Genomic DNA, 27,412 nt, shown 5'->3' on the forward strand with positions numbered 1-27,412 from the left:
CACTTAACGCTAAAAGCCAACGTGTAATTATATCAGCAGGGGAAGTAATTTTCCGATAATGTGCCAACGGTTTACTGTCACTCAAAATGGTAAACTTTCTATTGTACATATATGATTTGAAAGCAGTAACACGTTTAAATAGAGCGAATAACTCAAGTTTAATTGCAATAAATATATTTTTAAAAATAAACAAACTGACAAATAAGCCGTCTTTAAAAATTCCGAATTTAATCTACTTTTTGTTTTGTAAAATCATAACATTTTGTAAATAATAAATATTGTTTTTAATAGTCACACTACAATTCTGTGAAAAAGTTCCTTATTTTATGTTTTATAAAATGGTGTGTACAAAAATATTTTCAAATTATTCCAAATTATGACGAAACATCGCCAATGAGAGTTAAACGCGTCATGACTGTCAACTCCAATGAAAAAAATATTATGTCAATTACGATGGATTAGCGTTAACTCCCAAACCTGTGACAGTAGAGGGAAGAGGGGTAACTTATACTAATGAACCAATGTGCTTTTGAATAAAAAAGGATACTCCCATTTTTTATATCTTTATTTTTTAAAAATTATAAATCTAACTATATTTTTAATCTTAAAATTTATTTAATTTTTGTGTAATAGTGTAAATATATATGAATATTATTATATTTTTATCAGAAATGTAATCCTATTTTTTAAATCAATCATCTTCGAACTTTTTGTTCATGAATTCGCTTGAATTTTTATTCAAGAATGCTTATTGTATCAAGATGGAGAGTTAAGATCTTCGTAAAGTTTACAAAGCAGTCAACAGGTATTATTTGCTACAAATAGTTAAAAAATAATAGAGGACACCCAACAAAGGAGCTTGTTCAATAGTATCAACCTCACCTTGGGTTGGATATTATTCCTGGTCTTTTTTGAAGCAAAACTTTGTCATACAGAGTTTTTGAAACATCCAGAATTCCACTGAAACATAATTGTCATGATGTCATCAATGTTATGCGATGGTTATCAAAATGCAATTTCTACGAAATCGATTTAATTTATTTTTCGTGTAGTTCTTTCTGATTCCTTATTAGTTATTATAATCATAAAATTTCTAGATTTTATCTTATGGATGTATCAATATAATATTAATCTATTTCGTGAAGTTCTACGTCCAGCTCCTTTATTACTCATTTTAATAAAGAAATTACTAGATTTTATCGTATCGGTGTATCAATATAAAAGGAAAGAGTCGTACTTATTGAATGCATATTTTCTATCTGCGCAGTTTAGAAAAGCTAAAAATATGACTCTTTATAAAGTACTTGTCTTACTCGTTATACTAGCCATCCTAGTTCAATCACGTAAGTAATTTTTTACTCAAATTTTTCTTCCAGTTATTTGATAATAATGATCATTTAAACGATGTTAAAAGGAGTTTAAACGTTGTCAAATGGCGTTTAAACGTTGTCAAATGGCAATAACCTTTTAAGAAACCTAAGCAATATGTTTAGTGCTCAAAATAAAAAATAGAAAAGTGAAACACATTAATAAATTTTGTACAGATTCGTAATAAAAGAGGTTATTCTTAAAATGGAAATTAATTACACAGTTAGAAATTTTTTGGAAAAATGGTTTAATAGCAATGCATTATGTTGCTATTTTACTTCTTCACCTTAAACAGTCAACCATAAAAAGGTGATGATGAAAATTATCTTTCTTAAAAAAAGTTTGTGACAGTTTTTATCTAATACGGTTAAATAACCAGAATTTTAATTTCGCCTTCAGCACTATATCTTATGAAGACACTTTGGTTTTTGCAGATGGAATTTCGAATTGGTATTGCATACTTTAGCTGAGCGGATTAAGCTGTCATTCTTATGACAGGTTGAGCAAAGTCTCGAATCCCAGCATTGACACAACATTATTTCCTTATTGTTTTTTAACATATAAGAAGTGTCCAGGGTACTGTTCTCCTCAATTGATAACTCTGATCTAAATAAAGATTTATTTAAGAAAAATATCCTTAAAAAATAAAATACTCTTAAATAATTTAAATATTCCCAAATAAAAAAAAACCACAAATATTCCTATTTTGATTTCAACTTCCTGATGGAATGCTAAAACCAAAAATAATTTCATTTATTCCACCATTAATTATGACACAACTCAGTGAACCTAATTTTCAACATTCCTCATAAAATGAAAAAGTTATTGATCTTTTTATTCCAACTTCCTTATAGAAGCCAAAATTTAAAATTATTCTCTCATTTTATCAGCCATCAATTGTGAATGAACTTAAGGAAGGTTTATCCCTCCCATTGTCTTTGAAATTGAAAGCAAGTTATAGATCCTTATTTGGATTCCAAAATTTGAAATTATTCCTTTTTCATTATTTATCCACTCATCCATTAAATATGAATTAACACTAAACATCTTAGTGTCTTCAAAAATTAAAAGAAAATTATAGATTTCTTTCCCATTTTAACTTCTTTTTTCATGCCGAAACTTCGATTATTCATTTATCAAATGTAAATAAATTGATTGAATGAATATCTTTCTCTAACCTCAAAAAATAAAAGGAAATAATTGATTTTTTATTAATTCAAAGTTTTGTATACGATGACAAAATTTAAAAATTATACTTGATTTTATTCATGTATCAAGTATGAATTACTACAAAAAATTCTTATCCTCTTTTTTTACGTTTTGTTTCGAGGAAATATATTTTTGTTGAAAAGTGCAGCACTACAAATAAGTATAATCTGCAAGTGGCAGCAAAATCATTGCTGCGTACTTATTAAAATTGCCTCTGCTCTTATAGGTTCAATAGAACGTTATGCAAAGCTTGAAGTAGGTGGTAGACCAAAAGAAAACGAGAGAAAAATAATTACAGTATGTTAGCTGGTTCATGAAAAAAAACTAAGAAAAAGTGAAAGAAAAAACTTTCATACAGCAAAACGTTTTCTAAATATAAAGTGAAATATAAAGTGAATTTTATATTTTTTTTTGTTTTTAGAAATAATCATTGATAATCAGTTTTTTCATCTCAAAATCCTTATCATGGTTAATAATTTTTAAACATATACCAATACATATTATAGCATTGTTTCCATAAGCAAAAAATATTTTTAGATATATTATAAGGTTAATACTTAGACAGTCTGCCTGCCTGAGTGTCCTCTATGGACTCCCAAACCATCCAACTGAAAGCTATAGTTTTTACCCATAAAAATAGTTCATAGCACGAGAAGAGTTAATGTTTACAGTACAAAATTCTACGACGAACCGTTTAAGCAATATGAGCAAAAAGAGAAATGAAAAGATTGTTTAAATGTTAGGTGCTGCTTTAAATTTAAATAGGTGGTACAATTTTTCAATTATCTTAAAGGTAACCTCAGTGACATTTTCTAGCTTAAAGCTTTATTTCATCAAAATAAGTTTATTGCAAGTATACTTAACTTTAAATATTTTGTGTCCGATTACTGTGTCCGATAAATTCAATGAGCAACATTAACAGATCAGCACGCGTGGGGTACATTGCCAAATTTGTATTTCTCAAGGTACCTGGTCTCGCATGTGTATTTCGTTTATAGTAATTTCTTAAAATGATTTTCATTAAAATAAATAATTCAAATTCAATGATAATAAGAAATTGTCTTGAAATTAATAAATATAAATAAGAAATATAGAATAATATAACAAAACTAATAAGAAATTGGTATTAATTTATTTTTGAGCACACGTAAAAAATTATTGACACCAACAATGCTTGATTATGTGGATTATCTGATAAGAATTGAAGTAATAGAAATAATATGAGCCACAAAGCTACTTACCGTTTTATTACCTATAAACTATGTAGAGAAGCTGGAAAAAGTTTTATAAAATTTAAAAAATCATGTTTTATGAAAAAGCAACAAATAAAATATTTAGTGTGAAATATCAAATTCGAGCAAATGTAATTGTTAATTTTAATGGCATGAAATTTATTTTATATAAAACTTTTCGTAAATCCTTTTTTTATAATTTTTATAGAAAATTTTTTCAAAACATTTTAAGCTAACTTAATATAAAATGGTCATTATAATTGAACAATTAACTGTTACTGCATCAACTTAATTCTGATATATTCAAAATTTTATTTCAAACTTTTTCATCAGAGACCATGGAATAGTTGTTGTTTTAAATATTTAAAATTGTATTATTTCATACTTTTCCGTTTAAAAATTCATCAACTCTAAAAAGATTGTTCTTTTTTTCCCAATACTTCAATAAATTTGGCATTGATAAGTAAAATTTGATATAAAGTGTAATTTTTCTTAGTATTTCCTACAACTAAAAATAAAAGCTTATATAAATATATTTATTTGCTTAAATATTAGCAGAGTAGTTAGATAGTTCGTTAGTTATTGGCACAAGTGCCAGCGCAACAACTATGCTAACATAATACATTTAGGCTCGGTTTAAAGGCTATATGAATGCATAATTAATCAGCGTCCTTGAGAAAAGAATAATATTATAGTGCAGGTTATCACCAATTAATAATGGATTTAAGTTACCGAAATTACTTTGTTTCTGAATTTTAAATTGGCTGCATTTGATCAAAAATATGTTTAGTGATACAAGTCTTTTAACAGAAGAACAATCGAGTGCAGGTTTGCTTAACAAGGGGTGCTTATGATTTATGTGTGTATGACCAACCGAAATCGAAATACTTCAAGCTTTCGAGAAATGTTTTGGTTTTTATAAGATTTTGTGGTAGGTTTCATACTGAGAAGTTCATCTCGTTTTCATTCCTCCAGATATTTTGGCAGCGTAAATAAAAATTTCGGTCATTAGCATTTTAAATATCTGAGTGAGAAAGTGAAATTTGCGATATATTGTGAATTGACTTTTGATACGAACTCTGACTGAAATACGCTTGGACTAATACGCTTGGATCCGATAGAGCGTTCAGTAAAAAAAATACCTTGTAAACACGAAATAATTGTTGGAAAAAAAATTATTTTGAAGGCATTTTGATCTATTTGCGAAATGTTTAGCGATGAGTTCGATAACACTGTGGATAAAAGGGAGTTTGAAGATTTGGATTTTGGTAATCCAGAAGCAATTCAATTGATGCAAGATTTGTAGCTAAAGTGTCTGTACAGGAAAAACATGAAAAAATTTCATTTTAAGGAAAAATTGAAGTTGCTGAAAAAAAGTAAATAAATATTGCTGTAACTATCTGCTTAAATTGGGTATAAATTTGTCAAAAATATGGATCATTTATATATGTGGGGAAAAAATTCATAATTGAATGTCCCGGAACGCATTATCACTTTACTTCTTTTTGCTTTGCGAGTAGACAATTCTCCCCTGTTAATTACCATGTAAAGCTTCAGGAAAATGGTTTTAAGCATAAATGAAAGATGAAAATGTTCGTAAGAACTGATCAGAACAGAACAGTCTTTAAAAACATTCTCTAGAAGAGGAAAATAATATTAATATGTCAGAAACATCTATCAAAGTTGTAAGAAATTATTTCACACATTATTTTTAGACTTTTTAAAAAATTACCTGGGATTGATAAGTGTATGAATATGTTAACCATGAACCAATTTTCTTTATTACTTTACTACTAGCAATTTAACAGCTAATAATTTGTACAAGGTATATTTTTATATTCTTCTAACACTTGCAGAAATTTCATTAAATTGCATGAGTTTAGTTGGCAGCGCTTTCTTGTGAGAAGCAAAGTGAATATAGTTGCCTAAATTTATCTTTAAATACTAAACTAGCTCTTTCGTTCAAAAAGTACATGTTGTATAATGTTGAAAAAAGCATTTTGGATAAAATAAATACTATTTTTGGACGTATTTTGGGTCTTGTCGGATAAAACCAAATATATATTGAAATATTAGAGCATTAGCAAAACGATTAGTTTTGTTTTTCTGATTCAAATATTTGTCATGACTATCTAATCTATCTATCCAATTATATATATGTATGCACTACTGGTCATTATAAATTGTTGCTACACCAGGAAGGTGACACACCACGAACGTAAAAATTGCAGGACGGATAAAGGATGCTTGTGATATGCAAATGATTAGCTTATTAGCACATTCATGCAGCGCAGGTGACGGTAGCGACGTCTACAATGTGTATAAAAGAAACTATATTTTACAGTAAGATTCTCATACAGAAACTAAATTTGAGTGTTGTTCTAGGGTAAAAAAATATTGTTATGCCTCGTGTACGATGGAGAAATGTCTACCAGCGCGTGTCTGAGTTAGATGGAGGTCGAATTGTGGCCTACCAGGATTACGGTCTTTTTATACCGAAGTATTGCTACTCGCGCTGGTCGAGATCTCATGACTATTACAAAAATACGGAATGGACGAATTCATGACAGTCATATGGTTTTAAGGGGTAGTGCAGCTATTTACCGAACTCTGAGTCAACAAATGGGGTCATTTGCAAGACAAAGATGGTCCTTCCGAACAGTTCGACGACGTTTGCAGCAGCGTCGACTGTCAGCACGGTGACCATGGCTTCGGTTTTCCTTGACGCTGCTTCACAGATAGAAGCGCCTCCAACGGTGTGCTCAACGACGAACCTGGATGCAGGAATGGTGTGACGTCATGTTTTCAGACGAATTGAGGTTCTGTATGCAGTCTCATAAAGTTCGCATCCGTGCTTAGAATATAGTGGAGAATTCTCATTGGCAGCTAGCATTCCCCATCGTCATACTGGTAAAGTATCACGATGGGTAATGGCATGGGAGCCATTGCATACACATCTCGATCACCTCCTGTTCGTTTTACCGGCACTTTGAACAGCAGTCATTACATTACTGATGTGTTAGGATTAGTTACTGTGCCTTATCTTCGAATCCTCCATAACGCTACGTTTCAGCAGGCCAATGCACGACAGCATGTTGCCATCACTCTCCTGAACTTCTTTGACACAGAACATGTTCGCATGTTGCCCTGGCCAGCACGTTCTCCTGATCTCTCAACAACTGAAAACGTCTAGTCAATAGTTGCCAAGCGACTGGCATGCCTCCATTCGTTAGTCATTATGGTCGATGAATTGTGGCATAATTACGAAGCTACATAGAATGCTATACCCATCCATGCTATCCAATCTATGTTCGACTCGATGACTAGGAGAATAACTGCTGTTATTGCTGCCAGGGTAGACTGTTCTGAGTACTGATTCCTCATGATCTATACATACAATTATCCTGAAAATTTAATCACTTATTCCTCCAACTACAATATATGTGCCCAAAAAGTATCACGCTGTTATTTGCTTCCCTTCCAGGTGTAACAATTTTAATGGCCAGTAGTACAGGAAAGAACTATAAGAATAAATATATATATATATATATATATATATATATATATATCAGATATTTGATAAAATTGTGCTTTTGTTTTGCATCAGTATTTATTTAAACTTCGATTTTTTGCAGAGTTTGGTGTAGATGCTGCCGGTAAGTAATTATGTTTTTAATTTGGTAGACATTGTTTATAGTAATTTGTCTTGTAGTAATAAATGAGAATGTACCACACAGTTTTTATATAACGTTGCAAAATCATTGAAATTGACTATCCTTTGTCTATAATTTTTACTAATTGAGTATTATTTTGTAAACGAGTTTATCATATTTTAACTGAATTTAAAAAATATATATGGTAGCAAAACTGTGTGAATAAAAAAAATCTGCAGCTTACGTAAGAAAACCTTTCGACCAGAAGTATAAGTCGCTCTGCTGCTATGAAAACAGGAGAGGAGCAATGTGAGATCTACCTGCAGAGTTCTAAAGGGATGAATAGGTGTCTCTACTATAAAGATAGTGATACTTAACGTTAAAAACCATTAGTACTGTAATATTAAACCAAACAGTGGTAATTTATCTTAAACACTTCAATGTACGGGCAGTATAAAAGGGGAAGTTGGAACAACTATTAAAGGTATTAAAGGATTAAATATTTATTTAACAAATATTACCCATACTGGGCTTATTATGAATTTTAATTTGTCATTGGCTAGACTAATATAACTAAAGAGGAACTGAGTACTAAAGTTTTGCAACAAGAGTTAAAGATTTTGATCTGTAAGACAATTTTAATATTGACTAATTAAAACTAATTTTGTTTTTGTAATTTTACTTTTATCATTCATAATCAATAATTTTTCAGTTTCTAATCAGAATAGTAAGTAGTAGCAATTTCTTAATTACCATGTTTTGCAAATTTGTTTTGAATATTGCTTCTTTTTTTACATTTTGCTAAAGTAACTTTGAAAAAGAGATACAAAGGAAGATTAAAGAAAAGATACAAAAGAAATCTGGATTAATTTCGCAAAGTCGGCAAATTTTTTATTAAGACAAAGGCAACGGATAGTAATAATATTTAAAGTCATTTTTTTCATTTCACACTTAAACTCTCCACGACGACTCTTTATTAAGTATTATTATTGCTCTGCAAACTGAGCCACGTCAGCTCACGTGTATAGTTATGAAGAAAAATTTAAGTTATGAAATTTTATCCATGAAGAAATATCTTATTGATATGATATATGTGTACAGAAAAGATTTGAACTACCCATTTTTCACCGAAATCCGATTGAGTACCTTGATTTTAAATAAAGTGTTTTATTTTTTGATTTGTCGCAAAAATTTTAAGTGTAGATTGGCGGCACTTAAAAACCGCCAAAGCTGTAGCTGCGATGGCGCTAATACTTAAGTACCGAGTTTTTATTCAATACTTTTCTGAATAATATTACTTCAGTACTTCAGACATTAGAATATGCAAGAAGTATACATAAATACATAATGTTATACCTTTTAATTTTTCTAAAAGAGAATTTAGACAACATTTTTTTTTATCAAAAAACTATAAATTTAAAAACTTAAAATAGACAATTCTTATTATAAAAAAAACGATTTTAAAAATTTTTCGTATTGAAATAAAAATTTTCATATTGTTTCTTTTCTTTATTCTTACAGTTCTTGATCAGACGTAAAAAACTGTTCTGTAGAGAACGATCATCAAATAAGAAAAAGAATTATTTACAAGAAAATGTTTTATTATAAAAATCATAACACTTACTTTCTTTATAAATCCGCAGAATTCCAAATGAAATGTTCTTCGGTTGAAAACTTTATTTGCAAATATTATGTACATAGATTATTGCTTCATTTCTTTTAGATAACATACCAGACATCAAAACTTTATAATTGTGTGATCTACATATGAATTTGAATATGTAGCTTAAAAACAGAATAGCTGAATTCTAGTTGAAATTATTCTTTCCAAGCTAAAAAATACTTACCAAGAAAACGGTAAATGTTTATTAATAAGCAGCACAAATGATACTATTTCAAGTAATTTGGTTGAATATTTATTGTTGTTTTCGAAATTATATGGATACAGAAATATATACTATTCTATAAAGAAGAAGAATATTTTATAACTATTACAGATCTGTACGTTCTGAACTCACATTTATTCATTGGAATGACGAAAGCAATGCTGACTTCACTTTATTTTTTAATGAATTGAATACATAAAAATTTTTTTTACCGTAATACTCACATCTGTAACAGCAAGTGATCATGAAATCAGAAGTTATGTTGTTGGTAATAGAAAGGTAAAAATTATGGAGAAATTGTTCTTCAAATGCTTGGCGTGTTCTGCTTCAATGATGGGCATATTCTGGCTAGTTTTTTCAAGTTCTTCTATCTTTTCTTCAGGGAAATTTTTCTTCTTATTTGATGCTAAGAAAATGGCTTCCGTCATTGCCAATGGTTATGCTGGAACTAATGACCGATATTTTCAGGCTCCCGCTACAGGGCGCACTCGGGGATTGCGATCGCTAATAGACATTGCGAATATAAATAGTTAAATATTTTAATACGTATAATACACTATTTTTTGTACAAATAGCGCTATAAGCAAAAAATTATCACTGTTGTTATTTTTTAAATATAAGATAAATTTAATCGCTAAATTTAAAACAATGGCTAACGCTTAACCAATCAGAAAAATCCATTTTGTTTTTCGCTCTGCCAGTTTGAGCGGTTTGTCGCTAATGTCTACTGTGAGCTTCCTCGTTCAAAACATATCGAACTTAAAACTATCTGTATACCAAGTTAAGTCAATTTCGGTTAGATGGTATAAGAACCAATAAAGGACACACTGAAACATACATTTATTTTTATGTATAAAGATAAATGATATTTATCATAATTGTTTTTAAATTTGATTTATATGGCATAATGGCATAAAATTATGTCTTGAATTTTCGAAAACTTATGTTTGCCTACATATTTGTTTCTAAATAGCTATTTCTACACTTAAATTATAAGTTAAGTGAGCTTGAATATTTTATTTTTGTCCAGTGGATTCTTCTACATCTATTTAAAATATTTCGTAAAGATGCTATTTCCTCGTGCAGTTCTTCGTGTTGCTTCTTTATTAGTTCTTTTTAGTTATAAAATTACTTGATTTTATCGTATCGGTGTTTCAATATAAAGGGAAAGAGTCGTACTTATTGAATACTTATTTAGTATCTGCATAATTTAGTACCTGCTCAGGCTAAAAATATGACTTTAATAAAGTATTTCTGTTGCTCGTTTTACTTGTCATCCTAGTCCACGCTTAAGTGATTTTTTTCACAATTTTTTCTTCCAGTTATTTGATATTAATATTAATTTAAACGATGTCAAATGGCGGTTAAGCGTTGTCAAATTGCAATAACCTTTTCAGAATTGTAAGCAATATGCATAATGCTCAAAGTAAAAAGTGAAACACTTAACTTTCGCAGAAATTCACAATAAAAGGGGTTATTCTTAAATTAGAAATTAATTACACTGTTAGAAATTTTTCCAAAAAGTGGTTAAATAATAATTAAATAACAAAATCGATATTTTATCATCTTGAAACAGTCAGTGATAAAAAGTTGGTGTTCAAAAGTTTATTTCAGTTAAAAAAATAAAAAAGAATTTGCTAGTCGTTTTTATCAAATACGATTAAACAACCAGAATTTTAAATTTCGCGAGCAAAGCTACACCTTATGAAGCCACTTGGTTTTTGCATAAGGGATTTTGAATTTGTTTTATATACTTTGGACGAGAGAATCAATTTGCCAATCTTATGACGGTTTGAGCTAGACCTCAAATCCTAACATTGACACAACATCATTTCCTTTATTTTTTTAACACACAAGAATGTTTCCAGTGTCCTTCACTTTTCAAATTGGTAACTCTGAAATATTATTGTACGAAAGTAAATTACTGCTTAGATGGGAGTGCCAAAGAACTGTTTATTAAAAAAAAAAAAACTATTGTATTTTCCATCTTTCATGATTGACAATAGCAACTTTAGGTAAACCAATTAAATGACATTCCTTGGTTCACTTGACAAGACACATCTCTTCCACAACCTAATGTCAATGTTTATTGAAAAAATTTTAATACCAGCTAATTCCGATGTCCAATTAAATTTCCTTTTTATTGCTTTGAAACCATACTAGCTGAAAATGGTTACAAAACTGTTGTTTAGTATTCGCAATATTTTAAAAATGCTGATTGTTCATATTTTAAACAATTAAAGTTTTCCTTACTTTATACTTAATTTGATGTTCAATCTGCTTCAAATTTCTTTACCATAATATTCGAATGAAAATTCTAAGACTATAGGGCACATATTAAAAAAAAGAGAAACAGAGTGACAATCGAATTTGATTGTTCAAAGGACAATCCATAAAAATATAAATTTATTATGTGATAGTTAATATAACAAAGGCAGTGAAAAATTGCATTTTTTCAAAATATACATAACTAGTTTTAAAAGTATTCAGAACTTGTACCTTAAAAATTTCCCCACGCATAAATTAAAATATTTTCTCATATTCTGCAATATGAAAAATGTGTTTAAAATAATGTCTTTTTTTTTAATTATTTACATTCAAAAAAATACTTTTTTGAGTTTTGAATGATCAGTCATCTATTTTAATTTAACAACTTTTTTGACAGTTTTGCAAATTTAAATAAAGATTTAATAAAAATCATCAAAAAAAATATTCTTAAATTAATAAAATATTCCCAAATGAAAAGAAAATTATAAACATTCTTATTTAGAGTTCAACTTCTTGATTGGATGCTATGACCAAAAACAGTTTCGTATATTCAACCATCAATTATGATTCAACTCACTGAATTCAACTTCTCACAATCCTCGTAAAACGTAAAATTTATTGTTTCTCTTTAAATTCCAATTTTCTTTCAGGATGCCAAAATTTAAAATTATTCTTTCATTTTATTATTCATCAAATATGATTTAACACAAAGAAGGTTTATCCTTCCTTACAAAATTCTATGACGAACAGTTCGAGCAGGATGAACGATGAAATGAAATTTTCTGATTGTTTAAGAGTTAGTTACTGCTTTAAATTTAAATTGGCTGTTCAATTTTTCAAATATCTTAAAGATAACTTCTGTGACATTTTTTAGCTTGAGGCTTTATTTAATCGAAATATGTTTATTGCAAGTATAATAAACTCTAAATATTTTTTGTTACTGTGTCCGATGAATTTAATGAGCAGCATTATCAGATCAGTCCGCTTAGGCTACATTACCAAATTAGTATTCAGTGATTACCTGGTATCGCATGTGTATTTTGTTCATAGTAATTTTTTAAAGCATGTTTGAATAAAATAAACAATTTAAAATTAGTGATAAAAAAATTTTAAAAGTTCTTTCGTATTTGTAAGCAAAATTAATAAAAAAATTGGTATTTATTTGTTTATGAGACACCTAAAAAACTATTGACACCAACGATGCTTAATTACGTAGATTATCAATTGCAAATTGAAGCAAAAGAAATAAGATATGAACCACATAGCTACTTACCGTTTTATTACTTGTTTATATATTTATGAACTATGTAGAGAAGTCGAAAAATGTTTAATAAAATTTAAAAATATAGAAAATCAACTTTTATGAAAAAGCAACAAATAAAATATAGAGTGTAAAATATAAAAATCAAGATGTTAATCTTTGTTAATTTTCCAGATATTAAATTTATTTTATATGAAACTTTTCTTAGAATTCTTTCTTTATAATTTTCATGGGAAATTCTTTCAACACATTTTAAGATAACTTTAAAAAAATATGGTCATTATTTTTGAAAAATTAACTGATACTACATCAACTAGATTCTTTGAAGTTAAACTCTCAAAATTTTATTTCGATATTTTTTATCGAAAACCATAGAATAGTTGTTATAAATATTTAAAATTATATGATTTCTTATTTTTCCGTTTAAGGATTCATCAACTCTAAAAAGATTTTTTTCCCAATATTTTTATAAATTTAGTATAGATAAGTAAAATTCGACATTCTTTTTTCCCAATGCCCTCCTGGGGAATGACTTACGTCATTACAGGCATCTGCAGCGCAGAATTGTTGGCTACTTTTCTAAAGGCGCCATATTAGGTGATCCAACGTTGTTACGCACGGAAAGGGCAGATAGTATAGAGAAGGAAAGAATATCCATGCCTTGCCCAGGATTCAAACCTAGAGTCTTTCTGATGCAAGACCAGTTACCTAACACTTATACAGACCTGTCGGCTTAAAATTTGATAAAAAGTGTTATGTTTATTTGTATTACCTACAACCAAAAAGAAAAACCTTATATAAATCTTTTTATTTCCTTATGTATTAGCAGAGTAGTTAGTTAGGAGTTATTGGCGCAAATGTCAGTCTCTATAGTAACAAAGTTATCATAATACACTTAGGTAGGGTTTAAAAGCTATATGGATGTCTATATAATCAGCGAATAATATTATAGTAAGAATCATCACCAATTAATGATGGATTTAGGTTACTGAAATTTCGTTGGGTCTGAATTTTAAATCGGTTGCACTGAGTTCAAAATATGCTTAGAAATAAAAGGTTTCTTATAAGAGGGGGAGCAATCAGCTGCAGGTTTGTTTAGCAAGGGATGCTTATGATTAATGCACGTATGATTAATACGCGAGAGAATTCGAAATGCTTCAAGATTTCTACAAATGCTTAGGTTTTTATAAATTTTTTGGTAGGTATAATATTGTGTAGTTTATATTGTTTTCCATTCTTCCAGATTGATAATTGTATGATTTTTTAACAGATATTCATTATTATTTTGCTACCCTAAATTTAGCTGTCTACAATTTGTACATGGTTTATATTTATGTTCTTTTAACGCTCGCACAATTTTCATTGAATTGCAAGAGTTCATTGGCAGCGTTTTCTTGCTAGAAGGAAAGTGTTTACAGTAACCTAATTTTTTTATTCACATACTAAAATAGCTCATTCATTTAAAAAATACATGCTATAAAATGTAAAAAAAGAAACATTTCGGATTAAAAGTATTATTTTTGGACATATTTTGGGTCTCGTCGGATGAAAACAAATATATATTGAAATATTAGAACGTTAGAAAAAGGGTTAGTTTTGTTTTTCTGATTCAAATATTTGTTATTACTATTTAATCTCTATTACAAACATTTCATCTTACTACATCTCTTCATACTTCTTACTACATCTTCCCTAAAAAAAATTTATTATTTTTGATTTTTTACATCAATATTTATTTAAGTCTCAATTAGTTGCAGACGCTAAGACTGTTATAGGTAAGTAATTATGTTTTTAATTGGGTAGACTTTTTATATTAGCATGAAAACTAGTTTGAAAAATGTACCTTGAATGCTTCTATAACAATGTGAAAAGTAAAGTGATTTTAACTTTTTCTCTATTCAATCACATGAATCTTGTAAGGTATCATTCAATTTAGCGTAAAGAAAAAATATCACAGAAAATGTCGTCGAGCTAGCTTGTTTGGACGAATTTTAATTCTTCCCGTCAAATGTGAGAAACACATAGCAGTGCGTAGAAGAGTTTCAGATAAGATTTAGAATAATATTACAAAGCTTGCTGCCAAATTTAAACATTTAGTGAAGAAACACCATTTTTAATATTTCATTTACTAAACAAAGATCTATTTCACTGAAACCGTAAGGAATTGTGCTGACGATCAAGTTGGGGCAACGAGTTTTATCAATGAAGAATTGTCGTTGCAACTAATTGTGAAAGCGACATATTCAGATCACTATAATTTGTCACTGCGACGAGTTGTGATGACACTGAATTGCCGCTGATATGAATTAATCTCACTACGAATTGAACCACGACAAATTGTGTACAAAGTATTGACACAGAACCATTCCCGATAACTTAAGATCTGAACTTACTGTTCCATATTTTAATTTTTTGAAATGTAAAAGTTAATCAGAAATTCAGATAATCCCGTTTAAAATAAAATAATGGGAAAGATTAAGTATTATTAAATTAAGTGAAAGTGAATGGTTTTCAAACACTCCATTTAACCAAAACTTTTTTTTAAAAATCCGCAATTAGATAAATAAAAGTTACGACAGGGATGGGTTAGCGAATCAAGTTTGAATCGCCTGCGTAAAGTCAATTGCAGGTATCTAATTTAACCGTATCCAAAAATCGATTCATCTTGAGAATAAACCGAAAACTCAATCCTTTCGTGACGTCTGTCACAAATGCGCGCCAGCATGAAATCATTCAGTTATCATTCAGAGGAATAAAATAAAACTGGTTACATAATTAATTCATTAACAGTTTCTTTGATGGCGGGATTACAATAGTTTGATTCACAATTCATGACAAACACAGTTCAAAATAAAAATTATATTGCTGACTTTTGAAATGATATTAATCGTATAAGTGATCAGGCTGTTATTTATTAAATTAAGAGCAAAATAAATCTGTCAAATCAGCAATGATTGCATTTAAGCTACCGCTTTTATGAGTTAATCAGCCCAAGGTGCAAATGCTGTATTATTAGCACAAAATGCACAACAAAGTGATTAGTACACAAATATACCTATGCTGCATGAGCAAATATAAATTCTAGCGTTCATCGACGCTAGTACTAAATTTCTCGGACAGTTCTCATGTTGTGGTTAAGAGTATGTAGAATAAAAAAAGTGCAATAATTTCAGATTCGAGCCAATTCCTTTTCGAAAGTTCAAGTCAGTTTCTTCTATAAGTTTGAATTAGAAACTTTTTATATTAAATATATATTATATATTATTGGAGTTTTTATTTATTTGTAGATAGTATTATATTAAAAATTATTATATCAGTAACATTTTATAAGACAAAACTTATTAGTTCTAATTTTAAAAAACATGTGTAATAACGTTGGCTTCTAGAGATTTTGAACTTTTGTTGACCCCAGAATATATAGCTAAGAAACTTGAAGAGAATAAAGCGCATAGTTAAATATATACAATTTGCATAGGAATGAATTGGATTTTAGGCATTATTGCAATGTGTATATCTACTTGCGGAGTTCCTAAAGAAATGAATAGGTGCCTCAACCGTAGAGATTGGGCTACTTGACCTTAAAAATAATCAGTAGTATAGTTTAAACCAGGCAGTGACAATTGACTTTCAAATCATCAAAGTACGGGCAGTATGAACGGGACAGTTGTATTAAAACAGCTAATAAATAATTAAGTATTTATGTAACAAATATTTCGCATATTAGGTCCATAACGAATTTTAATTCGTCATTGGCAAGCCAAATATAGCTAAGGGTAAACTGAGTACTAACGTTTTATAGATACGTTTAAATATTTTAATCTGTAGTTCAATTTTAAAATCATTTACTTATTAAAACTAACTTTGTTTTTGTATTTTACTTTTATCTTTCACAACTAATAATATTTCAGAAGCCTGCAAGAAGTGTAAGTACTTGCAATTTCTTAATTATCATGTTTTGCAAATTTGTTTGGAAAAAATTTTTTCTTTTAATAATTTGTCAAAGAATAACTTTGAAAAATTATTTAGAAAAATAATTATTTAAGAAAAGGATACAAAAGAAGTTTCTGGTAGTCTCGCAGGATCGACAAATTATTCAGAGTAAAAAAAAAAAGACAACCAACAGCAAGAATATTTAAAATCATTTTTCTCTTTCAGATATTTAAACTGTTCATGACTACTCCGTGTAAGGAGTTATAATCACTATGCAAACTGCTTAGTTATGAAGAGAAAGTTAAGTTATTCTCAAGTTATGAAAATTTAGACATGAAGAAACACTTACTTATTAATATCATATTTAAATACAGAAACAATTTGAGCTATTTTGGATTTATAAAACTGTCTGATTTATAAAATTTTATTTGCCGAGAAATTATATCTACTGACAGATAATAATCAGGTATAGTAATTTTTTTTAATTCCCAATCAGCTAATGGAATATGACTGCCTAAATTTTTATTTGCATGCGAAGTTAACTCTTTAGTGATAAAATGCATAATATTTAATAAAAAAAAACATTAGATATATGAAATGAAAATTCAAAGAAGGTACTCGAAGATATAAAAAGATTCCTTTCTAACATCGTATTAAAAGAAACAAAGCAAAATATTTCAATTTTATAGCACTAGTCCAAAATTATGAAGATCATCTAAAAGTGAGACTGATTCGTTCGCATTATTTAATCAAGTAACATTATCACTAAAATTCAAGTGAAAATAAAAAAAAGGACAAAAACACAACATGGAACGTAAATAGTTAGAACAGAGAAAGATGTTATGAACTTAATGAATAACTTACAAAAATAATTAAAAAATATTTTAGCAATAAATTTATCATATTACAAATTAAGAAACTAGGAAGCGGAGGAAATTCACCAATTGGAGGTAGACGGATATATTTTACATACACGTTCATACTGAAATCAAGAACAGAAATTGATTTGTCCATTACATTTAATTCGCCTAAAATTTGCGTATTGAAATATATTATACTAAATAATTCAAAATTATTTTTTACTAAATAATGCTTCAATTTTATATATATTTTCATAAAAATTATAACATTTATTATATAATATTACTGTTTTAATCGAATATAGGAAAACCTTGTAAATTAGGTATAAAATTTAAAATTGCTTATTAAGTACAGACAGAATTTTAATTTTTGGTTGCAACAAGATTTGGCAGAATTGCTTTTCAACAGGGAAAAATATTAATTTAGATAAATAAAAATTTTCAGATCACTAAAGTTTTAGATAACTAAAAATTTAAATAACCGCCATTAATTTCAATATGAAATTACCTCAATGATTTTATGAGGATTTTAATTAAGTTTGTTGAATAAATTGCTAAGCAAATTTTGAAAAAGTGTGTTTCTTTCTTTTTTCGATAAAACTTTATTGCTACAAATTCTTTTGTTTCTATTCCTTTCTTTAAAATAGTAATAATAAATTGTAACATTTGTTTGAAACATAAGAATTCTATTCCATAAGATCAACGTAAAATCATTTTTTGTTATCGTAGATAATAACAATGCAGATAATTTTTTTTCCTTTTTAAAGCTTAAATTCAGGAGATTAAAATTAATATTATCGTTATGATAATGGTGCAATATTTTGTTTTCGTGGCAAATATTATTTAAAAAAAATATAGGATAAATTTAGAATAGATGTCTATAGCACAACCCCTGCCAACCCTTACGCATTTGGCGTAGAATTTTACTTCTATCATTAAAGTGGTAGTAAAATGTATGTTTTCCATATATTTCTGGCATTTATAAACTTAGTTTATAATTTTTTTTGACCACCACTATTTTATAGAAAATTTAAGTATATATATATTAACATGTAAAACTATCCTGATTGTCAGCATGAGCTTTTTCAAAATATAAAATATGTATCTGTATAAAATTATAATTTCAATTTCATTTTACTACCACTTGGGAAAATCACGCTCGAAAGGATAAAAAAATGGCAGGTATGCTATAGTATATTGAAGTGGAAATAAAAGTAGTAAGAATTGAAATTCAAGAATTGTTTAAGCATATTTTAAATTATCATTCATGCAATCAACAAATTTTGGGCAAACAACTGCGAAATATTGAGCATAAAATAGGAAGAAAAAAATGCATGAAATAAAAAATATTTGCAAGAGGTCTTCTCTCCTTAATTTCGAGGTGAATTGGTCATCCAATCGAAAGTTGAAGTAATGAAAATAAAGCATTACATATAGTTAACCATGTATAACTTGAAATATGCTGCAAATTAAGAGTTCTATCTAAGAAATAAAATGAAAAGAACATTATAAACAAATCTTAATGTACTTATTTTATCCATCACTTTAAAAAAATGAACCTTTATAGGACTTTTTAATTTTGGTTCTCGATCCCTTATACGTTTATACTTAATAATAATAATAGGAAAAGATTTGTTCAAATTTTGTGGTCATCTCTCTCAAAATTGAAGATGTGATAGCCACCATATTTGAGTGATTCTCACGAAGCATGACAATTCACTGTCCCTTGCTCCAAGATCTTATACTATAATACTAAAAGAACTTTTTTTAAAAAAAAAATAATAAATAGCATTGCTGTTAGCATTTTACAGTGAATTTGCATTAGCATTGACTGTTTTGTATACTTAAATTTAATTGAATATCAAAATGTCATTTTCCTGGCATGTCCCAAACAATATTTCCAATAATAACTAGCTTCAAAACTTCCCATACATTTTTCAAAATCTAACTTTTTTAAAACTTATCCTATGTAAGCTTTTCTAGAATATATGCAGAGGGTATTGTTTACTAAAATTTCGTTTAAAATATTTTTTTCTGTCTATAACTAGTTTGTCCCATGGAAATCTGTCATTTTCCTGGCTACTTTTAATTAGTGATTTATAACCAAAATAGATATCGCCAGGAATCAATATCTTATGTTACTAGATTGATGAGATACCCTCCAATCTGAACATATCCTGTTGCATGAATAAAGAACCAATTTTCTGGCTCAAAATCTATTTAAAAAAATTTTCAAGGGAAGTAGGTTTTCATGCTGTCATTTTCCTGGCTTCTTGAAATCATTAATAACAAAAACTACATAGATTTATCTGAGTTATTTCAAGAAATACTGTTGTTTTCTTCACAATATAAACTTCTTCGGCCAAAATATTAAATTAAAGTAAAGTTATATGCTATAAAATGGCGAATTTGTCATTATCCTGGCTTATGAATGCCAGGTCATTGAAGTGTTACCAGAAATTCTTTTTAACTGCTAATACTGTAACGAGGGAAAGCAAATATTAACCTAATGCCAAGTTTATGTATGATTGTATTATGCTTGGATGTAATCAAAGTTATTTATTTACTTAATTATTGATTATTATGTAAAATTTCATTCTGTTCATATCTGCAACAAAAAATTTTTTAGTTCTTTCTACAGTGGATAAAAAGAATTAATCAAAGCAATTTATGGACCATCTGACATAAAGGCTTAAGTTGAGTTACTTACTATTAACTTAAAATGACTGTTTTTTAAACTTCTAAAGCAATATGTCATTTTCCTGGCATTCAAAATTTGGTGAATTTCTATTTTACTTTTTTTCTCGAGCAAATGTCAATAAACTACACTACTGTCTATAAGATATTAATAAGTGTACCTAAAGAAGCATAGAAAAAAAATTTAGATTATTTTGAAGACTTTTAATTTTAGGAAATTTTTTGGCCCGAATTATCATGTTTCGTGAGAATAACCCATTTATAACAGCATTCCGCTATTATATTCCTTTGCTCTTACTCATGAGTAAAGTTTGGACTATACATGTGCATTTAAAATCCAGCTAGTTAAAAACAAAAATAAACAACGTATTAAAAAACAAAAAAATATCTTATTCACATAGAAAATATTATACACCTGAATTAAAAAAAATTTATATTTTACACATTTTTTATTGACAAAACAAACAATACCTTGTCCAAATTGATAAACATTTTAAACTGCTCCCTTCTAAATCACATCAGTTGTAACAGAAAAAAAAGAAATATCGGGAATATTTAAATTAGCCATATCACCTCTACTGCCATATTGCCTAGACTTACATTATATCTATACTCTATTAAATTAAAAATAATTAAACTTTGAATAAATCCGACGCTCAGTGATGATATTCATTGAAATCTGATACTCAACCAATTTGATATTCATTGTGAAGGAGGGAAACACAACAAGAGATCCTTGTGATATTCAATCTATTTAAATAAAAATAACTTTGCTCAGTAAGGATTATTATTAAAAACATAAGATAATTCGAATTTTCCAGTAAGCAATGTTACAAAGTTTGATATATTTATAATCATATTAATAATTCAAAGGGACATATTTCTGTTTAAAATATGTGACTTTTAGAATGTGATCTTTGTTATCCAAGATCTCTTAAACAGCATTTCACTTTGTAAAACCATCTAATAATTGTTACAAAAAGACTATTTCTTTCATTTATGTCATAAGTATGTTATTAAACCAAATTTAATTGCAGTGACGTCTGGTAAGTAATTATGTTTTTAACTGCATACATGTCGTTTCTAGCAATTCTTGTTTTTAATTTATCTGTAAATATCCTATTCGGCGAAAAAGAATTCAATACAATAATGCGAAAAAGGAAACAATATATAAAAACTTAACAAATATCTTTTTATTTGAAGTTACCAATTCATAGAAAATAAATATTTTATGCTAGAATAATTTTGCATGGCCCGAGAAAGAACGTTGGAATGTTTAAAATGTGGACAGTCTTTTGCAAAAATATGTTTTGCAACATGTTACTTAAATAATGAGAAGAAAAAGTTTGTCGCTTAATTCGAGTTTCACATTGTCCTGTTGTTATTGGTTTTCGGCGGTAACATTGCTCTCAACTATCAGCATTAATAATTTAATTACAAATTAGAGAAATAGAACTTTTTTCCTAACCGTGGTCATTTAGTCTATGGAAACATATCGCTTCGATGCTACATTTAGTAAACCATCTACACGAATTAACTTTTTATTGCATAAAATCCGGAAAAATATCGCTATTTAAGTATACATAATTTTTTAAACCATGCAATCATCTTTGAACTATTGTTGTAAATTTTAGGAATGAGCTACTAATGAAGAGTTCTGTATTCAGCTCAACCTGATGGAAGTACTTTTTAGTTATAAAATCTGTGCTAACAACCACTTATTAAATATATCGACCCGCTGCCCTATAGGATTTCACACTACAATAATACAATAAAGAAATCAGAAAAGAGCAATCAATCATTGTTCAATTGCCATTAAGAAGTATTAGTTAATCCTCTTTCTGTCTTTAGGAAAATTCGTTCCTCTACTTGGGTTATCATATTCTCCATAAAGCACACTCGCATAATTGTAACCATTTTGAAGCTAACCATTGAACACTAACCATTTTGAAGTATTTTAAAACTTTTTAAGGAAGATTTAGAAATCAATTTAACTAAAAGAATTTTTAAAAAGAGCTTTTGCCTTTTGGATGGAACTACAATGATTCATTCGTTTCGTGTAGAGTTTGTTACTTGTGATAGATCATCCGTAAAAAGAGTTTTCACTCTACCACGCTGCGGTTTTGTACGCACCAATGATTTAAATTTAAAATCCTATTTACTCAAACATCCTATTTGCTCAACATGCTTCCATGCTTTGCTTTAACATCCTATTTGCTCAAAACTTCTATATAACTCATAACATAAAAATTAAATACGCATTTTAATTATAGTAATGATAAGGTCTCTATTTCCATTTTCCATTCACAATATTGTTAATTTACAAGAGTTAAATAAATTATACATAAATGTGAGGAAATGCTTTTCTTATTTATTGTAGTGAAATTTGAGTTTTGTAATTTTATTATATTTGAAAAGTAATTTACAGACATTTAAATCAATAATAGATAAAAATGATTAAATGTTTTTCTACTTATTGTAATGTGAGCTAATAATATCATTGTTTTTTTTTATTGGCAACATTTCAGGTCTCCAAAATACTGGTAAATTTTATTATAAATTGAGTTTTTCCACAATTTTTTGATTTCTTGAATAAGTATTTTGAATTTGCTTGTTGTTTTTGCGTGATTAAATTATGGTGACGTATCTTATTTTTGGTGCAACATTACAGGTAACTATATTCCTTTGGGTAAGTAGAATTATAAATTGAGTTTTAATAAGGATATAAAACAAAATATAATACACAAGTTCTTAGTTAAAATGTTATTTCTTTAAGCGCAAAAAATGATTAATTTACCATCAGTTTACTATCCCAAACTATCTCGGGCAAATGAAAAAAAGTTAAATACTAGCTTTTGTATATATTCAAATCTTCATAATCTGAAAAATCGTCTGCATTACTTTTACTTTCTATCACGAACGCCATTTCTGTTTCTGTGTAAATTAATCAGTCATCGTACATAGAATTGTACAAAGCCCGTCAAAAATCCATCAAATCACAAAACTCTCAAGGAAAAATTGTTTAACTTCCAATCACTGCAGATAATTATTGCTTCCTGTCGAATAAGGCGTGATAAAGCAAAACGAATGACGAATTTCGCTAAGCCTGAATTTACTCGCTATAATAAATATTTTTAGTCTATATATTACCGAGTTAACTCGGCATAATCAGGGGAGCGATTAATAAGGATTTCGATGTGTTTATTCTTAAAACGGATCATTGAAGATACCGTTTTTAAATTTCGCAACAAATTTAATGAAACAAAAATAAATACATGAAGTAAAAATCACGACAAGAACATAACATCTTTAAACTAGCCTAAGCTATAGAATCTTCTACCAATCTAAAAAGAAAGAAAAGGAGTTCTTGTTCCTCTTTGAAGGAAAAGTCTGATCGTTCTCCCAGTCACGAAATTGATATTCCACTATATATAGTTCCGAATTTCCTTCTTATGTCTTTTAGAGAGACCTTTAACTTCGGAAGAAGACGAAGTGTCTATCTAAAACTGACACGAAAAAATGTATATATACAATGAAAAAAAAAAATAACTTATAACTAATCACGTATTAAAAGCAAGAGTGCAGTCAAATATGAACCCGAAAATCTTAAAGAAAATTGTAAACTTTCAGCGCAGATTATTATTGAATTTGAATTTTTTTGAATTTCGACTTTTGAAACTCTTTGAATTTCGCTCCCAAAGGTACAATAAAATAATCAATACTTCAAACCTCGAAGGGATTTTGATGACGAACAATTTGCTGTATACGTTCTCTATAACTTAAAAATTTTTAAAAAAATCAGATCTTCCCTAGAGACAGAAAGAAAAAATACAGATAAGAAAAATATATAATCTTGTCATGAACTCTCACGATTTTATCCAGAAAATTAAATTCGAACATGGTATTAATATAAAATAATCAATCAAAATATATCAATACAATAAAGTAGGGATCATGCAAAGATTAAAAATGTGAAACTGAACAAAAAAAAATTCAAAATTAATTAATCAAGCAAAAAAAAACTAAAAAAATACGGTAAAAAACTTTAATTATTATAAATAAAGCCAACAGCGCGTCCAAATGTATGTACCCTAAACACAGTTTTTTATAAATGATTTAAAATACTTCCATAACAATCTTGCCAGGTTAAAAAAAAACGAAATTAAAAGTTTCAATCGAGAATGATGGGAGCAACTTATGACACGTTATTATTGAAGTAGAGAGGCTCATTTGATTTGTTAGTTGTATTAGATTGACTCGTATCTGAATGGACCCGAATCTGAATATGCACAAGGTTATCGTAATATACTGGATAATTTAAAGTTCATAAGTAATAAGATTGAATTTTAATTAGAAAATTTTAATATTGATGCGGTTGAATTTTAAAAAGTTTTATATTGAGAGAAATTATTAACTCTTCGTAAAAAAATATATATTTTTTTAGTTTAAAAAAAATTATTTAGTTAATATTGGCAGAACTTTAGTCACGGATTTGCTAGATAATATTAAATTTAATATAAATAAACTAATTACATGGTATTCTAATGTTTTTAAAAACAGTAATTATATATACCATTTTCAATCAACTGAATATCATAAGAAAAATATGCAGACATGTTTATTGATTTAAAAAACAAATAGACGAACTCTTACAAAATTTAATACAAAATAAAAGAATTTCAAAATAATGTAGTTAAATTCTATGTAAAATCGTTAAGTGAAATATTATAATTATGAATATTATAATTAAAAATTTCTCTGTTAACTAAATTTATACTTTCACCTAGTACGAATTTTATTCAAGCAAATCCGTTGGTTTGATATATTTTGCTTAGTTTGGCTATATTAATGCAATATTAGAAAGCACTCTTTCTTTGAAAAGTTTATCATACAGCTCTTAAAAATAATAATGAAAGCTGATGACGAGATTCATTGTTGATATAATTTTTTTAATAATCTAAGTGAATCAGCACAAATTTTGATATTTCAGTTATTCCAACTAATAAAGTTATCTAAATATTCACATCTTATTCCTTATTATTTACATAAATTTCATTTTGAAATTTTGCTTGTGTGCATCTATTTTGCATCTTTTATGACTACTTAATCCCAGAGATGGGGCATGCGGATAGTGGCGCCCATGGTTAGAGGAACAGATGCCGCAAAATTTACAACTTTCGCGAATAATGCCAAGTAGCTGATAAATTAAACTACAACTTTCTGAAAAAAGATGTATTTTAAAGATGTTGAAATATATTTGGTTCGTGAAAAAATAAATTCATCAAAATTTTAATGAGAATATGGGAAATTTTTAAACGTATAAGCTTAACATAATTTCATTCATGCAAAAAAGAATCTTATAAATCATCAAAATATAGTTATTTGAAAAAATCAATAGCAGCGATAGCGATAAATTTCGGATCTAGTAATGATAAAACCCAACAACTGTGAGGTAAAAACTAAATTGATTATAACTAAAACTTTTCATTAAGGTTAAAAGAGGAAGAAAAAAAACAATTAAAATGTAAGCTTTTGGATCATAAAAAGAAATATTCTCTAATGTATAGATGCAAAACAAATAACAAAATAAACAAACACTGAAAACCTTTCTACTAAAAAAATAGCAAATTTTACAGTTTTTTCAAAGTCCATTGCCACTGGACTCATCTTGCATGCTTGTTAATGCTCAGAAAAACATCAAATATGGTAATTCATATAGTCTAGTTGGATAAAAAAAACTTTAAAAGAAATTTAGGAGTAAATAATTATTTTTACAGGAATTTTAAATATTTATTTAAAAAAATTTAAAACATTTTTTTGTCAATTTAGCTGCTTTTGGCAAATGAAGTATTGTAGAATTTTCATCAGATACAAATGGTAAGTTAAATAATTCTCTTACAGAATAAATTATGCTGATTAAGAAAAACGGTTAAATTTGCAATATTCTAGTAAAATAAAAAATTACCCTACACACCTTTTTTCGGCGAATTTTTTTTTGCCTCTCTCACAACATTGGGGGTTTCCATAAGTTTCGAAATTCGGTCCTAATAGTTTGGTTAGGAGAGTGATTAAATGTTTAGACCATTTAATGTTAATTTCTTTTTTGCGCATTTCGCCCTACCTCGAGAATGTTTTTTAGAAAATCATAATTTTTTTTCATCCATTGAAAAAAATTCATTTATCCAAATATAATTCCATTCAAACAAATTTTAATAACAATTAAATATCTTATAATTTTGTATCTATTAATAGCTAAAAAAATTTGCGTTTTTTTGTTGTCTAAAACAAAAAATACAGTTTTAGAGAATGTCAGTCGAGTTATTTTGTTGAAATTTTATATTTTACACATAAAATTACATTTCTCAAAATTATGAAAAAAATTGCATACATTACAATTAAAAAAAATTTTGTTTATTATAAAATAAAGTATGAAAAATTGATAAATATTTCTAAGCAATATATTTTTTGCCTGGAAATATAACTGGATAAACGAATTACATCAGAGTGAATTTTTTTTTCAATTTGTTTAAAAAATTATGGAGATAAGACAAAATCCATAAAAAGTTAAATTTAACATCTAACAGCGAAATCCTGTAAGTTAGGAAAACAAATTTCTAAATTGAAATACATCTTGAGCTGTGGGAGTTTTACTGAAGGCAGAAATGGTATTAAAGTTAGGAGCTCGTTTTTCCCTTTTAATAATTCAATAAAGTTCACGTGTACCATTGTTGAATTCAGTTCTTCAATATTGTGCCTCCCATCACACAATCTGACTCTCAATGGTTTAACTCAATCGAGCTTGATTATCATTTATTATTTTGGGCCGTTGTATTATTTTTAGTCATAAATTAAAATATCTTTTTTCAACAATGATATAAAAATAAATCTGATTTGTTTTCAAAAAAAAATTTTTTTTCTACAACTGCTTTATTTTCTACTTTCTATAGGTTGAGGCAACCCCTTACAATGAACTAGGTTCAACTGCATCTGTATGCCTGTCGATCCTTCTCTTGTGTTATTGCAAATAAAAATTTGTAGTTTGCCTTGA

The 27,412-nt window shown here is 27.9% G+C and overlaps 1 long non-coding RNA gene across 1 annotated transcript; it reads left to right on the forward strand.

The window, feature by feature from the left end:
* The first annotated feature begins 1,189 nt into the window (after positions 1-1,189).
* On the forward strand, positions 1,190-27,412 carry LOC147807727 (uncharacterized). Its single transcript, XR_015434562.1, has 8 exons — positions 1,190-1,343; positions 7,445-7,465; positions 8,175-8,189; positions 14,629-14,652; positions 16,786-22,907; positions 23,036-23,053; positions 26,194-26,241; positions 27,312-27,412. It is a non-coding gene; the product is annotated as an uncharacterized LOC147807727 (long non-coding RNA).

The sequence above is a fragment of the Parasteatoda tepidariorum genome, chromosome 6 (assembly GCF_982258835.1).
Source record: "Parasteatoda tepidariorum strain Cologne lab strain chromosome 6, Ptep-v5.0, whole genome shotgun sequence".
Classification (NCBI taxonomy): Eukaryota; Metazoa; Arthropoda; class Arachnida; order Araneae; family Theridiidae; genus Parasteatoda; species Parasteatoda tepidariorum.